General features: G+C 37.9%; 1 long non-coding RNA gene across 1 annotated transcript; it reads right to left on the bottom strand.

The window, feature by feature from the left end:
* Positions 1-10,843: 10,843 nt before the first annotated feature.
* Positions 10,844-16,566, bottom strand: LOC311432538. The gene is made up of 4 exons (XR_014690122.1): positions 16,511-16,566; positions 13,718-13,799; positions 13,407-13,470; positions 10,844-11,159 (listed from the first exon to the last, which is right to left on the bottom strand). It is a non-coding gene; the product is annotated as an uncharacterized lncRNA (long non-coding RNA).
* Positions 16,567-16,717: the final 151 nt, after the last annotated feature.

Below are 16,717 nucleotides of genomic sequence, written 5' to 3'. Positions count from 1 at the left end.
GTAACAGTGCAAGTAAGAGTACTGCTTCATGCTTGTGTTTTGGCTTTGGAAGTGCCTGTACTGCAGAACACAGTAGGGTGAAATTCTACCATCGGTTTGACAAGCAGCATAAAACCATGTATGCACTCATTTAAGACTGAAAAAAAAAGCATGTAGCAATTAAATAGACCCCCCCCCCCCCCCCAAAAAAAAAAAAAAAAAACAAGACAGCTATTCTGCTGATGTCTAGTTGCTGATGTCTAGTACACAGTATACAATCTATATGACAACATTTGTAGATACTGTCTGTAGAAGTATAGGTGCCTCAGAGTCACCAGCAAACCTGCCAATGATCCATACCACTGTATGTTAATAAACATAAAGCAGTAAGTACCCTACTCTTGCTTTTTTCATCAGCATGAGCTCTGTGTAAGCAGGGAGAGCCAGTCCTTCATGTGTTCGCAAGATGGTTTGGTGCCGTGCGTTTTTCTTCACTTCACAGCATTTTTTGGCTTGGCTGTGTTCACCAGCACAACGGGAGTGGCTCAGATCAAAGAAGTAGGTGAGGAGGCCCTGACATCTATACTACGTGCATTTTGGAGCGGGTTACCTCAGACTTCATGGTGATTTGAATTCATGCAGAAAACCAGTCATTGCACCCCTACCACCACAGTTGGGTGCCAGTGCCCATTTGGTGTCTGTCCAGAAAAGAGTTTATGTTAGGTTCCTAAGAAAAGGACCTCATCTGCAAGCACCAAAACTGACCATCATAAGAAGAGGGAGATAACTGCTTCAAAAACCACCCTGCTGCTCTGAACCAGCACACAAACCCAGGAGAAACCCCAAATCGTCACACCACCTTCAAGGAGCCACAACAACCCCAGTGCCCCCCTTTGCTCAGCCCACATCCCTCTCCCTGAGGCCATGGAACCCCTTCACAGAAGCCCAGCAGCTCCTCCAGGGCTGCCAGAGCCCGTCGGGGGCCGAGGGGTCGGGGAGAGGGGTCGGCAGCCAGCAGAGGGCAGCAGGACCCCGTGCCTGGCCCCGGCCACACCGAGGGGTCGCCCCCCGGTGCCCCCCGGGCCCGGTGCAGCGGGGTCCCCGCGGGCCGCACGGCGAGGAGTTCACCCCGGCCTCCGGGCGGGCGCTGCTCGCCGTGGAAGTCGGATTGGTTTGCCAAAACCTGACAAACAGCACAAATTTTCCGCTTTTGCCTTGTTTTCAACCTCTTCAGGCAGTTGGATGCTTTTAAGGACTTTTTGTGTGTGTGCGTGCTCTCGGCAGGAGCCAGTGCTTTGCAAAAGTCGGGACAGCCCGTGGTTGATGTCGGAGAATTTTGTTGCATGTGTGATGTTGGACAATATTTTGTGATGTGGCTAACAAAAAACACACAACACAGGTACACCTAAGTATGATTGCTTAATATGATTCATGTTTCTCAAATCCTTAGTTTAACTGTGCTGCAGTTTTGGAAGATTTCCACAGCAGGTGCGATCTAAGCCCCGTTTTGTTTTCCTGACTTTCACAATCTTTTATGAGAGATTGAGTCCTGCGATTATTTGATCCTACAAGCTTTACAGACGTGCTTAGATAGCAATCTGTAGTACTGCTACAACCCTCAGGACTGCTTACGGTGCATAACTTTCAATAAATGCATTTTTCTTTAATCAACACTCAAAAGTATTTCTTTTGTCTGGTCATTTTCAATTATTTATTTCTTACATGACTTTGTTTTTCAGGCTAAAAAAAAAAATGCTTATTACTGTCATTTTTTTTGTAAATGTTGATTTCCAAAGAAGGATTGATCAGTTAAATAAAGAAATAATTATAAACCAGATGAAAAGCACTGGAATAGCTTTGAGTTTTTCCATTAAAGCTATTGTGAATTTTGCATGGTTATTATCTAAGAAAGGAATGGAAAGAAAATAAGAAGAAATAAATCCTGCTGTAATATGTGTAACTCAGTACTAATCAGCATTTTACTCAACACCTTGTACCCTTCACTGGTTTTCAAAGCATTATCAAATTCATATTCCAAGGTGCTTTCAGATTTGCTGAGTTTCCTGTTTAAAAATCCTTTTTAATGTCCACAAACCTTCAGTTTTTATTTCTTGACTGTCTTTCAAGCAGTGTATTCTGTACATTGTAAAAGGATTGCTAATCAAAGTACTTTTGAGCTGATTAATGGTATGTGCTCAGGGATTGACAAGTTTCTTCTGAAAGAGCCATCACCTAGAGTTGCAGAGTGGATAGACTTCAAGCTGTCATTCCTTCTTTCCTTGAATGATTTTATGTCATGCAAAATGCCATGCAATGATAGCTGCGATGACTAATTTGCCTGTAACCATGCCTTACAAGTCTGAACAAGTAGATAAACAGGGGAGAGAGCCACATCAATGAAGCGGTGCTTCTCTCTGCTATGTCCTCCATAAAGAATTGTCATCAAATTTTATGAGATAGCCAACTTCCCTTAGACGTGGAGACTGTCATCGCCTCATGGCTGACAAATCACTTCTAGTTGGTATAGGGAAAGAAATGTAAACTCATGAGTGTCCAAAGGGAGAAGATGCAGAAACCCCCTACTGAACAATGACAGTAATAAAACAATAGCTCCACAGAGATGCTAGGTTTTCATGCAAATAATAAAAATAGTAAATAACATAGCTCAAAGGATGTACTTTACCATTGCTCAGTTACACACAAGAAGTCAAGTCACCTCAGCATATGGGTACTAAGAGTCAGAAAAAGGGAGTGTACAGTTATTCTGTGTTAGAAGGTCAATGCCATAGACCACAGATGAGCCGTACCTACACAGAAGCAATAACACCCAATGCTGCAGCAGAGCTACAAACAAAAATGAATCCCCCTTTCTAAGCAAGTTTGAGAATGATATGATTATTAAAATAATTTAAATGAGCATCTAAAATATTATTTGTGTAAGTTGATTAAAAAATAGCATCATTCAGATGCTAGTAAATGTTTAGTCTTTGTAAGTTATACTTCTTTTCAACACAGCATGGTTAAAATACTATATAAAAAAAAATGAAATACAAACTTTCTTCTTCAGTTACTGAGAGAAAATCAGATCCTATCAACAATTTAATTCTTTCTTGTATTATAGTTGAGTGGGCAAACGCACACACCAGAGCTTGAAAAGCAGTAGATGCAGGTGCTGTTTATCAGCACAGCACCATACTGGAGCCAGTACGCTTTGTTAGGAAATAGTTGCTGCAAGCACAGTTCTTCACTGTTACTATTTCAGTGTTTCCGTAACCCTATGTAGTTTTTCTGCACAACAGCGTGCTGCATCGTATTGCTGTGCTAATTTGCTCAGCACTGGCTCACCAGGCTGCATACAGCTTCACAGACACGCTCTGTGTTGCAACTGCTTCCTCCAAGCAAACTGCACGTGCCCTGTGGGCAAGCCTTCAGGCTCTGAGACTCTGCTATACTAGGATTTTTCAGTACTTAGAAGTTGCAGACGGTTAGAACAGGTTACAGCTCAGAAATCACATTTTCTGAGAAATCTCATGCATGTCTCAATTTGCTCTCTTTTAGAATGAAAACTATTATAATACTGCCTGGGAAATAGGCATTCCAGTAGCAATTTCATTTGGGAAACAATGATTCACAGCACTCCAAAAAAGTAACAGTTTTGTCCAGTGCACTGGAGCCCTGAGCCCCAGGAGGTCCCTGTATTCCCTGGGTCCCCAAGACAAGGAAGAGGTCACCATACAGGAGAAGAGCTGACAAATGAAAAACTGGCAGCCAACCCACCTAACAGAGACCCATCAAAAGTTATCTGTATTGCATTATAAGGCTTTCTAAGATAAGCTTTCATGAAATGTTTCATTCTCAGCGAACCAGCAACTTTTGACAGAAAGCATTCCAGCTGAATGGCGTTTCCAAAGAGATGCATTCGGAGCTGGATGACACAATGATGAAAGCATCTCAGGCTTGGCTAGCTGATCGGCACTAGTTAGGTACTACAAATCACCCTCCTAATACAACAGCCCTTGGGTCACCTTCTTCTGATCTCCTAATTGCAGCTTGCACTTGCTTCAGCAATGCCACATGTGAACACTACGAACACAGCTACTTGTTAATGTATTTGTGCTTGGATAGAGAGAATCTCTTGGACTGAGAATTTTGCCTTCTATCTTGAAGGCTTATAGTTAAATACAGATTACCAGGCTGCCCAGAAATTCTCCTGAACTAACGACCTCAACAAGGATTCTGTCTTTTTACGCACAGTCCTTACATCATGGCAGTGGACGCTGTGCAAGCTGTAAGAAATGATTTCCCAAGCAATTCAACCATTCAGTTTTGGAAGACCTGTTCTTTTCAACAGCCTCATACACGTCTTTTCTTAACAGAGGAAGGTGTGCTTTAGGTACATCACATCAAAAGTACATTTGGGCTATTCTGAACTGTGAAGCAGGGTCCCTGCACATCTTTTAAATAAACTTTATCTAGTGCAGAAGATGCCTAACCAATCCTTATTAACTCTGTATTTCCTCCCATATATTTACTCTAATGGTCATCCTCAAATCTAGACTGTTATCTTTCATTACAGAAGTAGCAGACAGTATCACTTACTAGTAAAACTGTCTCCCTTTTTTTTTTCATTTTTAGATCTGCTTTGAGTGTTTTGTATTTTTGCCAATTTTTAACTGTTTGGGCTGATATATACTATGGTAGGTGTTTGCCTCTGGCAGTGGTTTATGGAAAAAAAGTGTAGAGGCCATATAAAAAGCTGTATACTGTATGCAAAGAATGTGACAGAAATGAATTCACATTGGCAGTCTTAATTCTGGCATCTCCTAAGTCATTAAAGTTTTATTTTTCTGCCTTAATAAAGCTTTGATTTTGTGTATGCTTATGTGTTAAATATTTCGTACACAATAAATCACTGGCAGGTTACCACCTACCAAAACTCCATGGCCCCTACAAAGGTAAACATATGTAAGTATGGTATAGGTTGGACTAAAATGTTGCAACTACTCTTGGTACATCAAAGGGCCTTGAGGGAAATAAGATGGTGGTTAAAGAAAACATTTTTAAAAGTAAACACAAGTGAAAAAAAATGAGGAAAAAGTCCTGGATACACTAAAGTCAATGGTAAAGCACACCGAGTTATAAATGGTGTAAGTATTTCATGTAGAAAACCAAAGTAGGAAAAAAATCTGGAGCTAGCTGGGTGCATGTTTGGATTCTTTACCTTTAGAAGTCTTCAAATCACAAAAATGTTTTTATTTTTTTCAGAACAAAAAACATATTTGGGTTAGTAGAGTGCATTTGTGTAGAGGTTTCTGATTTGTGATATAAACAAGATCAGAATAAGAGATCTAACATCTACTTCCAAGCCTCTTCCTTGTCAATATGGAGGTAGGAAAAAATGGGCAGCTTTACATGTTGCTTCAGCTGCTGGATTCTGTTAAGATTATTCTTCTTGAAACAAACAACAACAACAACAGAATTATATTAGAAATCATATACTGAAGATTTTGGAAAGTTTTGAGGAAAGTTTCTTCCCCTTATCAATTTATGTCCACCAGTCAAAAACAATATGTCAAACACTGGCCAACAATGAAGAAATGAAATCTAACCAAGATAAACTTAGTTTTAGACAAATGTACAGCTACTGTTAAAAATGTGGACCTGAACATGAAATTCAAAATTTAAAAAAATTTAGTATTACCTGTATTTCACTAATGCTGAAAAAAATCACTATTCAGTCTCGAGGCTGCCAAAAAGAACAAAAAAAAATATTTTTTTTTTTCCACACAACTTATAGTAGTACAAACCCAAAAAGCAAAGCTACAGAATTGTAAGAAAGACAGGAATGCATCTTGGTTCTTTTGTGGGTTATTTTGTTTGTTTTTTTTTTTAGGGTAAAAATAGGAATAATTGCTATGGCCATGCTTTTCCTCTCTTTTAGTTCATGAGAATTTCTTGGTTTCCAGACTAACAAAGGGAGAAACAGCACAAGAGTGATACCATGGAGCATTTATGTGTTTCCAGTTCATCTAAGAACAACTGAACACACCATGAAGTGCTTCTGCAAAGATAGTCACCATTGTACCAGCTGACAGTTAAGACCTGTGCATTTCTGGGTACAAGCCTAGATGTTTTATTATTATTATTATTATTATTATTATTATTATTATTATTATTATTATTATTATTATTAAATAAATAGTGAGGGCTATTCTGGAAAAGACAAATAAATTAAAACTATTTAAGCTGCTAAATACTGTAGACTTCATCTTCATTTGCACCGTGTGAAGGAGGTTTACTACAGATGTGAATCAATTGTTTTGAAGAACACAATATATATATTCTACAAAACTGCTTGCAACAAACAGATCTCGTATTAGCTTGTCTTAGTGCCTTTCTGTCAAGTAAGAAGAATTCAGTTTTCTCTTTTAGAGACAAACTACACTCTTGCTGTATAAGAGAAAAGCAAATTAGCTTCCTCAGTTAGTAGTTTAGATTTCTGCACAGGAACTCAAAAAGTTATTCTCAATAATGCTCCAGTGTCTGGTGGTCTCTCAAATACCCTTTGTAAACAGTTTACATTGATCTTTGCTCCAAGCTGTGAGATGTTTATGGATCTTTTTTCAGTATGGCTATTTGCCCACCATCAAGACCCAAGGCCTTATTTTGGTAATCCTCAAAATAGTCTAGGATCAATTACAAAGACTTTTCTCAACAATGTAGTTTTAAAATAAATTTAAAGGCTAGGATTTGGGAAAAAAAAAAAAAAAAAAAAAAAAACACATTAACAGTCAAACTGGAAATGTTTCAAACACCGATTGATCAAGACCCAGCTGAGTTTATTCTACTCAAGATAGATTTTCATCAGATAGTCCAAGAAGAGTGTTTGTTTTGGCCTCTGTTTCTAGAAATAATATTAACCTGGCAATAATGCTGTTTCTATAAAGAAAAAGGCCGTTGAGCAGGCTAAGTATCTATATCTTTCCTCTCATGTACTACATCAGTTTCCCTTACATCCTGTGTTTGCCCTGTATTTTCAGGAGATGTGTTACAGTTTCTGTGCTGTGGTTCGATAACCTATCTAGTCCTTAGAGGTACTTCCATGGCCAGAGTTTGTAAGAAGGTCATCGTCTTATGCGCATGTGCTCAGAACACATCGCTGACCTGCAGCAGTGCTCCCCTTCCTCTACTTTTCACCCATAAGGATCTGAATCGTAGGCAGCTAAGGTGCAGATTTCCAGGAGTTTGGGAGCCAAATATCCTTTTACATTCTGAGCTGACATTTAGTTCTTTTGATATTTTTAGGTGGCCTTAAATGTCTTTAGCAACATGGTTACAAATGTCCAGTGGCAGACTTGAAAAACCAACTGAGGTCTTCCAAACCCTAGTTTGACTCCTTCACCTCACTCTCCATTGCTTAAATACCAGTCTTCGTACACTAAGGAAAAGGGGAGCCTTCCTTAACATTATAGAAACGTTCAGGGCAGATACATTGCAGAATGTAAGACCCACGGTTACTAGAGGAAAAGAAGCTTATAAGAGAATAAACCTATGGAAATTTTCATTTTTAGTGTAAGAGGATTACACTTTTTATTTCATATGAGCTTTAAAGAGGAAAAGTTGAATATGGTGTTGTAAAACAAGACTATCTTTGCTTTATGAGACAAGAACATACTCCCAAAGTTGCAAATGTTCAAGGCTTCTGAAGTGTGTTCACATAAATGAGACATTCCTTTTGTATGTCTGCATTCTTATCAATGAATTCTTTCTGCATAGAAAAGAAAAAGAAAACAGAATATGGGGAAAAATATGATGATTAAGATACTAAATTATTCTCTGAAAGTTCTATTACGTTTTCAACACTCCTTACCACTGGAACAAACTGTAGAGTTGGGTTTTCACTAGTAACAAATCAAATATGTATCATGTAAGTGAAAACAATGACTGCTTCAAAAATCAGTGCATGCCAGTTGCTGAATTTGCTTGGAATGTACATTTATATGTTTCAGAATTGCTTTCAATGTATGCTTTTCAAATTGTCTCTCTTCCAGCCATCAGCTTACTTTCAAGTTGTCTCAGTTAAGAGAAAGGTGAACTAATGAAGAGATTTAAGAAAAAATGTGCTTCTATGTGCTTTCCTTCTGTGCTGTAAATTGGGCATAATCTTTGACTCAATCATACATCCATATCCTGCCAGATCAGCTGTATATAGAGCTTGCTGATTCATTCTTTGAAATAACTCTAAAATATATACCCTTTTTCTATGTGTCAAAGTTTGAAGCAAGGCTCTCACTTCGTATCCTTATCCTTGGTCTCAAGATGTGGTCTTTCCCCTGACATTTATTCCTTCTGGCTCAGAAGATGGTTTTTGCTTTGTTTGTTTGTTTGTTTGTTTCTAAGCCTGATGGTAGGTGATTTTGTTATTGTTATAGCTGTTTGTTTGGTTTGTTTGTTTGTTTTTATCACCATGTCTCTGCATTCCTCGGCTGGCGCTGGCTTCACACTTGTATCTAACACAAGCTGTTCCTCTTCACTTTCAGGACCCTCCAGGGACTCTCCATATTTACCATGACCCCTCATTATGGCCTCATCAGCTCCCACCCCCACTTTGCCCATTTATTAAAATTTCCAAGAGCCTTCATGTCTTATTCTTCACACCTGAAACTTCTTTAGAAGTCTTCTTCAAAAGTTGTTACTTTTTGTTGTTGTTTAATCAAGTACAGCACTGTACACGTACTTACTACTCTACTAGTGCTACCAGTATTTAGAAAGGTACTATCTCTGACAGCTGGGGATAATCTAAATGCTGCTGCAAAGAGATTTCATTTGAAAGTGAGCAAAAATAATACTGAAGAATGAAAAGAGTACACAAAGAATTTGAGCTGTGTTCAGAGATAACGTGAGAGACAAGAATAATTTTAGAGGTAAAAAGGGAGCAGAAACAGAAACCTCAGCATGAACAAGAAAGCTCAGAGTATAAACACCAAATTTCTTTCAGATAAATTCACATTGACAAGTACCTTATTTTGTAATTGTTTTTCATTCAGGGAAAGGTCATGAATGAAAAGGTCAGCCTACACATGGAGTCAGGTGCTATGAAGAACAAGCAAGGGTACTGAAACATGGACGGGAGTAAGAAGATATCCTCTGGATTTCACAAAAGACTCCTGAAATAAAATGCAAAATGGTAAATCAAGCAATTTTGTGTCACCAGTCATGAATCTCTATGTATTGAAAGGCAGCCTCCTCTCCTTGCTACGTGTGCTAGTCCCTAGCATTGACATAAACTGAATTTACCCACAGCAAGTCTCTTACTGCTCTTTTGGTAGTTCTGACACCCTTTTATGTTGTACCTGAATGAAATACATCTGCAGTCTTTCTAGTGTCTCTCTTCACATTGGTCAGTAACTTTAAGCAGAACAGGTGCTCATTTGCAGGTTGACAGCTTCTGGTCCTTGTCCACTAGGGGCTCCAATGTACGAGAGCCCAATGTATGGACTCCAGCTCTGTTCCATATTGGAAGTAAAAAAAGATAAAAAAGAGAAACAAACACAGAAAACCTGTTTTTGAATAGAAATAAAAACTGAAAATATAATGTTTCTTCCATTCCAAAGGGTAAAAAACAGCTTTTTTGTTTGTTTGTTTTTCTCTTTTTGTTTCTTCATTTTTTTTTTCATATGCACTGAAGAAGTTTTTAAAATTTTAGTGGGCGTTTAGAATGTTTCTACAAACAGTTCAACAATAAAGGCAAAGTCATTTAATTCTTTTTTTAATTTTTATTTCTATTTTGACATTAACATTGCCAACCATTTTTGATAGGTTCTGTTGCTTTCAGAGAATAGAAAACCCTTCCTAATTCACAAGCCCTCTCATTTCATTAAATGTATCTACACTGTGTTTTGATGGAGACCAATGAGAGGTGCTCACTTTTGGTTGTTCCAAATCTCCAAGCACAATCACAGATGTAACTCTGTCCAAGCACTACGGTAATTTGGGACACCACCTGGACCAGGAGTGTTTTAAAAAGCAGGTAGGTGAATAAAGTAATTGATAACATTTACAACTGCTACCACAATCACGTATCAAAGAATATTAATACTAAGCTTCAGTCTAAAGAAGCATATTGAACTGAACACAGGTATGGGACAAGTACTTCCTTAAACGCTTTGCTGAAATAGAGCCATAAAACAGAACATACCCCTTTTCCAGAAAGTCCTGGACAAAACTGGTTAAGAGCTTCAAGCTATTTAAGCCTATTTGAGAAAATAATCTGCTCACCTTCAGAGAAAAAATATCATCCAAAGGGTCTATCATGCCTATCATATTTTTAAACCAGAAGAAACTTTTTTTTTTTCTTTTTAAACTACGTTATTTGAAATACTTCCTGCAAAAAAAATCACCGAGAAAACCAAAGCCACATCCTGCCTTAGTGTGTCCTGCAACAGCTCTCATATTACTACTGACATAGATAGTACATGGGAACCCTCATCCCCAGGAACACCAAAGAGTGGTAAAGCATTTTTTCTGGCTGATACACTTTAGCTGTTGAATGATTTTGACTTCTGCTGATGAGTGAAAGCTTGTTTTTCTTTGCTGTCACAGGAAGCCCTATTGTAGCCAGTGGAATGTTGTGTCACTGGTCAAGAATACAAATGGTTTTTGACAACTGGACATTCAAGCTATCATATAAAGAAAATATGACAGTGTTTAATATATTAATTATAACCATATTCTAAAAATAATATGAACTGTACATTGCAACTGTACAATGTAGAAACTTGAGTTATTCAATGGAAGGGGAAGTGAGAATTCACTTCCTCTAACTAAAGTTAAAAAATACTAACAAAGCTATTCAAAAGTTCCTCTTTCATATATTATTGATTCTATTAAATTCAAATAGAGCTTATATTCAACTTGTATTTTTCAGGAAACTGTACTGTCAGCATCATCTGGAAAACATTGTTAGCTTAATACATCTATCTATCTATCTCAGTCGACCACTCACTGTCTTATGTTCTTGTGAATCATGTGAGATGCTAGTCTTGAGTAAAAGTGATGCATGCAGCCAAAGGTGGGGTGATATCATTCCTCTGCACAGTGGAAGGAAAGTCTCAACTTGGCTCTTGCATGGCTCACAGGCATTTTGTTGCAGTCCAGCACCAACTACAGGCCATGGAGGGCTGCAGAAGAAGAGAGAATAGGTCAAGGTCCCCAGATTTTTCATAGCAATATTCAGAGCTCAGCTGTACCATACTTGAGCAGGGTATGTACTACCATTCAGATAACCTACAGTTTCATGGTGGAAAAATTTTATGGACCTAAGTGAAATTTAAATGTTCCTCAGGAATCTTATTTATCAGTAGCAGTGTAGACTGTGAAGCATGAGCTGAGACCACAGCTGCAGTGTGTTAAGCTCTAACAAGAAGCTTTTATTTCAGAATTTAACAAACAAGATTGTGGTAGGGGAGAAATTGATGAATATTTCTTTGTTTAACTATTGCCCTTTCTCTTACACAAACCTAACACTGTGTTCTGAGCTGGCCAATAAAGGATACCTGTATGGTATGACAAAGCCCTTAGCCTCGATTTTTAATATTACATGGACCTTTTCTGTTGACTCAACTTGCACTGCTAAGCCATAAGTTGCTTAGGCTCATTGGGACCTACGAGAAAGGACTGTCTGTGTACCCAAATTCCAAAATATTGATGCTCATTTCAAAATACAATGTATTTTAACACTAATGGAGATCTTAAAATAGACATATGGCTTCCACTATTTGTTGCAGATACTTATTCCAAGGTATCGTGAAACAGATATGTTTAAGGTTGAGCAATCCTAGAATATATTAAAAAGCAATAGTATGGCTAAAGTGTTGTGTTTGTTGTTGTTGTTGTTTTAAGTTTGTCTAGCATGGTACGAGCTTTAGCATGGTTTTTAAATATATATATTATAGCAGAATTTAAATGCTTCATACATTCAAAAAACTGAAGGTGAAGTTATAATTGTGCTGCCCCTAACTGTAGCAGTGCTAGGAAGAGGTTAGTAAATATTTTGCTTTCCGGTGTGTTGATATTTGTGCTCTCTCCATGCACACACACCCTCAGAAAACAAGAAGCCTCACCTTCCTGCCTTTTTGCAGAAGCCTTAAATAAGGCCTGAAGGTATCTGGGTTAAGATGGTTGAGCAATCTCCATCTAAGTCTGCACTATTCAGAAGTGTGAGCTGCTCTCTGAGTGCTCACACAGACACTAATTCTGGTACTTCAGAGACAAATACTATTAGCAGCTTCTTTGGCTTCCATGAAGGTTAAAATTAGGACAGTGAGAATCATGATGGTGAGAAAATTAGGGCAGTGAGAATCATGACAGTGAGAATCAGTCTGGGGGTTGGAATGGGATGATCTTCAAAGTCTCTTCCATCCCAAACCATTCTGTAGTTCTGTGATGGTCTCTGCAACCTACTGACTGACTGCTTAGATGGATACAAGTGGATGGGCATGTTAAGATCACTAAATACTGTTTTCAAACAGGACAGAAACTCAGCAGATATCTCACATTTACTGAAGAAAACCAGTGCCATGGAAGTCCACAGGGATATCTGAATCCTGCTCAAGAGTCATCAGAACTTCAGTTTGTGTCCTCTGTGTCATTGCTGTCTACCAAAAAGCTTTATTCCATTGTCCTGTGTAGGTTAATTTGACGTGCTGGTTGGCACTGGGAGACACGTGCTCCCTGTGAGTCTCCCTTCCTTGTGCTGGATTTCTGTCATTCCTTGGAACAACTGATAAGCAAGAGCCAGGTCACAGAGGACAAACAGCTGCTAATTATAGTGGATACTGTAACTGTATATTGTGTAACTGTACTCTTCTGACTGTAATAATCAAAATTTTAAAGCTAGCAGGCAGAGTGGAAGACACATTAAAGGAAACAAAAAACAAACAAACAAAATACGTTTCTTAAACAAGATCCTGATGTCTAGAGGATGTCTTATGGCCATGTACCACTCCAATTCAAGCCCTAAGTATGAAAAAAGCCTGTTGGGAAACCAGTTTCTACACCAGCCATGTCTATAGTTTTCCATCCTCCAATGATCAAAGGTACAAGCTCTTGGACTGGCATTGGATTTGGGAGGTAAAGTAACAGCAACAGCCAAAATTACCTTTTTCAGTATTTACCTCATCAGAATACTGTGTCTTTGCAAGATGCCACACTAGCAATAGATACTTGCTTTGGTCATCTACCAAGAGGGATCAATGCAGCCAAAAACAAATCCATTAAACAAACCAAATCACTTGTTAAATTCGTATGACTGAGCTAACTTCATATTCACTTCCCTTTAAGGTGGGGCAAGAAGATGAAACTCTATCCATTTTCCCCAGTTTGCTTCCAGATTTAGTGAGGGACTTGAGGCAAGTTCTGTTCCCTACCTTGGACCCTTCTGAGAAGTAAGAGCCATACAATACACTCTGCAGAAACTATCAGGATCTTCTGCTGTAGAAAAAAAAAATAGGTCAAAAGGCTATTTCTTAAGTTTTCCATCAGTTTGTTAGACACACAGTTACGCTGATGGGAAATAAGTTGAGATTGTGCAAAACCTCCACTTCTCACTTCTTCATGTTATAAAAGAAAGCCCAGCTGGCATATAGTGCCACTTGCTTCATACTGTCCCTCACCCTGCACACACACTGCAACTGGCTGAATGCAATACAGTGCAGCTCTAAGCGACAGACATACTCACCATAAACCACAGAGCCTCCTGTTGGCATGCAGTTACAGAAAAGCAAATGCATGTGCAAAATGATGCAGCCTAGCATCTGCACCTGAAAATGAAGGACAAGATTTTACCAGCTGCCAGAGGATTTTTTGGTACAAATGGCTCTGCACTGCACTTTATACTTTGTCGTGTGGTTATTTAAATTACTGCATCTATAAATTAGTCCTAAGTTAAGGAGAATTGCCCATCATTATTAGTTCTTAGGAAATGTTAGAGAAGTATTCACAGCTCTAGAAGTAAAACATTCTTCTCATTTTACTTACAAGGCAAGTGTTGGACTAACTACTGAGAAAAAAAGAGTAAGTTTGGACATTGCAGATACTTTCTGACAAGCAAAAAATCATGACAATTATTTCCATGAATCTTACTGTAAAACATTGTAAAAGTATTTGGGGAGGCAGGAGGGAGGATGTGGACAGATTTATTCTGAATCCTTAACAGCAGGGGGGGAAAAAAAAGTGAAATCTCAAAATAAAATTATGAAGTTGCTTTCTGACTTTTCAGTAATTTCAGCTTGAGAGATACAGTGTCTCCTCAGAAGAAGAAATCACAGCACAGTTTATCTACTATTATATACCCAAAGTAAGACCATTAAGAGTTTCAAAGTCTTTTGATAAGCCTCCAGGCAGTGGGGTAAATATTACTGTTCATATGAACGCAACCAAACAGCCAACATGGATCAAGTAAAGAAGAAAGTTTAACACAGGTACAATCAGAAGAGCTGTGTTAGAAAGGGCTCACATGCAAGTTACGCAAATTCACACAGCTTGACTTTTGAAAGGAAGAAACCTCAAATGAACATTCTTCTGTGTAAATCACATTTACAACTTCTTAACAATCAGGAAAAAAAGGGGGGGGGGGGGCATTTAGAGAAATAAATCATAGAATAAAGAATTGAGCAAGGAAATGATTAAATAGCTAGAAATGAATAAAGTACATCATTCATTTAGTTCTGTTAACAGAGCCAGGTAATCCCATCTTCTTTTGTCTTCAGATACCCTTTGTATTCACTTCAGAAAGAAGCTTCCAGTCTTTGCTTATATCATGCTCAGTTTGTCATACATGTGAAATCTAACACACGGCAGTAATAAAATCAAGTGTCCAATTTAAAATGATGCTTCTCATTAAGCTGACTTTTGTACACACTGCTCTGAGCAATAGCAAAAAGCCTGTCCTGTAAAGTTGAAGAAATAATGTTGATAATAAATGCTGGCATTTTCAAATGAAAACCCTCAGGTTACCGTTTTCGTTAATAACAAGTAGCATTCTCAAAAAGTTAGATGATATTTCAGTTTTCTATTTAACAACATTTACAGTGCAGACAATTTCATTTTATCATAAGATTAATAAAACTAATAAACAAGATATCATTGTGCTTTTCCTACCACAGCTGGAATTTTTGCTAGATGCCCAGCTCTTGCTGGGAAGAAATGGGCCGACCTGAATAGGTAATTCTGAATATTCTGAATAGGGATAGGTAACCCCTATGTATCAGCACTCACAAGAAGTAGGGATGTACACAGAGTGATACTTAGACATGGGACCTGGAAAATTGAGACCAGATCAAAAACTCATTGAACCAAGGGAAAAAAGCATCACTGGGTTTTGAACTAAAGCCTTGGAAAAATGAATGGCATAAAGCCTAGACATGTAAATCATTGCCTGAACATATGGAGAGGGAAGCCACTGACTAACATGAGCCTCTACTGTACATAAAGGAAATACATAAAACAAGAAATTATCTTCAAATCCTCATAGTGCACAGAATTGCAGTAATTAAACTGTGATCATAAACTTTTCAAAGGTACTTCTGTCCTAATTTTCTGCAGTTAAAATTGTGAATCTTCTAGCTCCACTACTGATATTTTCAAATAGCTTGAGAACCTATTCTTCAGATTTTCATCCATGTACATGTTGTGTTTTGCTTTTGTTTTTTTATTTTAAGAACAAATTCATGTAAACTTTCCTAAAAAGAGTTATGGAGAGTAACTCTCAATTCTGAATGACCAACAGAAACCATTTAGTTGCTTTAGAAAAACAAACTTGCAGAGTAGCTCTACTGCTTCTTATACTTTCTTGTCTTTCACAACACAAGATAATTCTTGGCTTTAGCTCACTCTGATACCACTAACTGCATCTCAGCTTCAGCATTCCTGATAATGCAGTATCTCTGTAAGTGGATTTCTCTGGTTAGCTGGTGCATTGTTCCCTCCACTAAGGCAAATAATTATATTCCTTTACCAAGAGCTGCCTCTATCCATGTAACTGCGGTCTCCTAAATTAAAAATTGTATATAAGAATCAAAAAGACAGAAAGATAGATGGACAGAAGGGCTGTTCTTCAGCCCTTGAGTTTCTGTTTCTTCCTTATTTATTTAGTTGGTTGTTTTTTTTTTTCATTTGAAGATTTATATGATGTACTTGTTAACAAGCTTCTGCATCCAATCCAATCCAATTTACTTAAATTTGTTTTACTGTGATTCTTCAAAAGCTATTTCTGGTAATTGCTTACATACAAACTCTCAAATGAGAGCTTTCCATCTTTCTCGTAGGAAATTTTAATAGTTTACAGTTTCTCTGCATTACTGCATAATCACAAAGGAATATATATATATATATATATATATAACTGCAATAGAATTAAATCCTAATGGAAGAACACAAGACCTGTACTTGCTACTTGATTATCCCTATACCTTCTGCTTTATCATCTAGGAATATCCCAAGCAGAGATACAAAAATTTCCAAATGCTCTTACTTGACATCACAGTCTGTTGTGGTGCTGTGATTCATTTTGCACAAATTGCAACCTCTTCAAGGTTTCCTGAAAAAAAAAAAAAAAAAAACTGCTGTCTTAGTGAAATCTGGTATACTCCAGAGGATATTCCAATCACCGTGCTAAAGATCTTCAACATGTCTACAAAGGGCTACTTCAAAAGAGGATACTCCATCATTTAGATGATTA

The sequence above is a fragment of the Aythya ferina genome (genome assembly GCF_964211825.1).
Source record: "Aythya ferina genome assembly, chromosome: 2".
NCBI classification, from domain to species: domain Eukaryota; kingdom Metazoa; phylum Chordata; class Aves; order Anseriformes; family Anatidae; genus Aythya; species Aythya ferina.
This window is presented reverse-complemented; position numbering and strand designations above follow the sequence as displayed.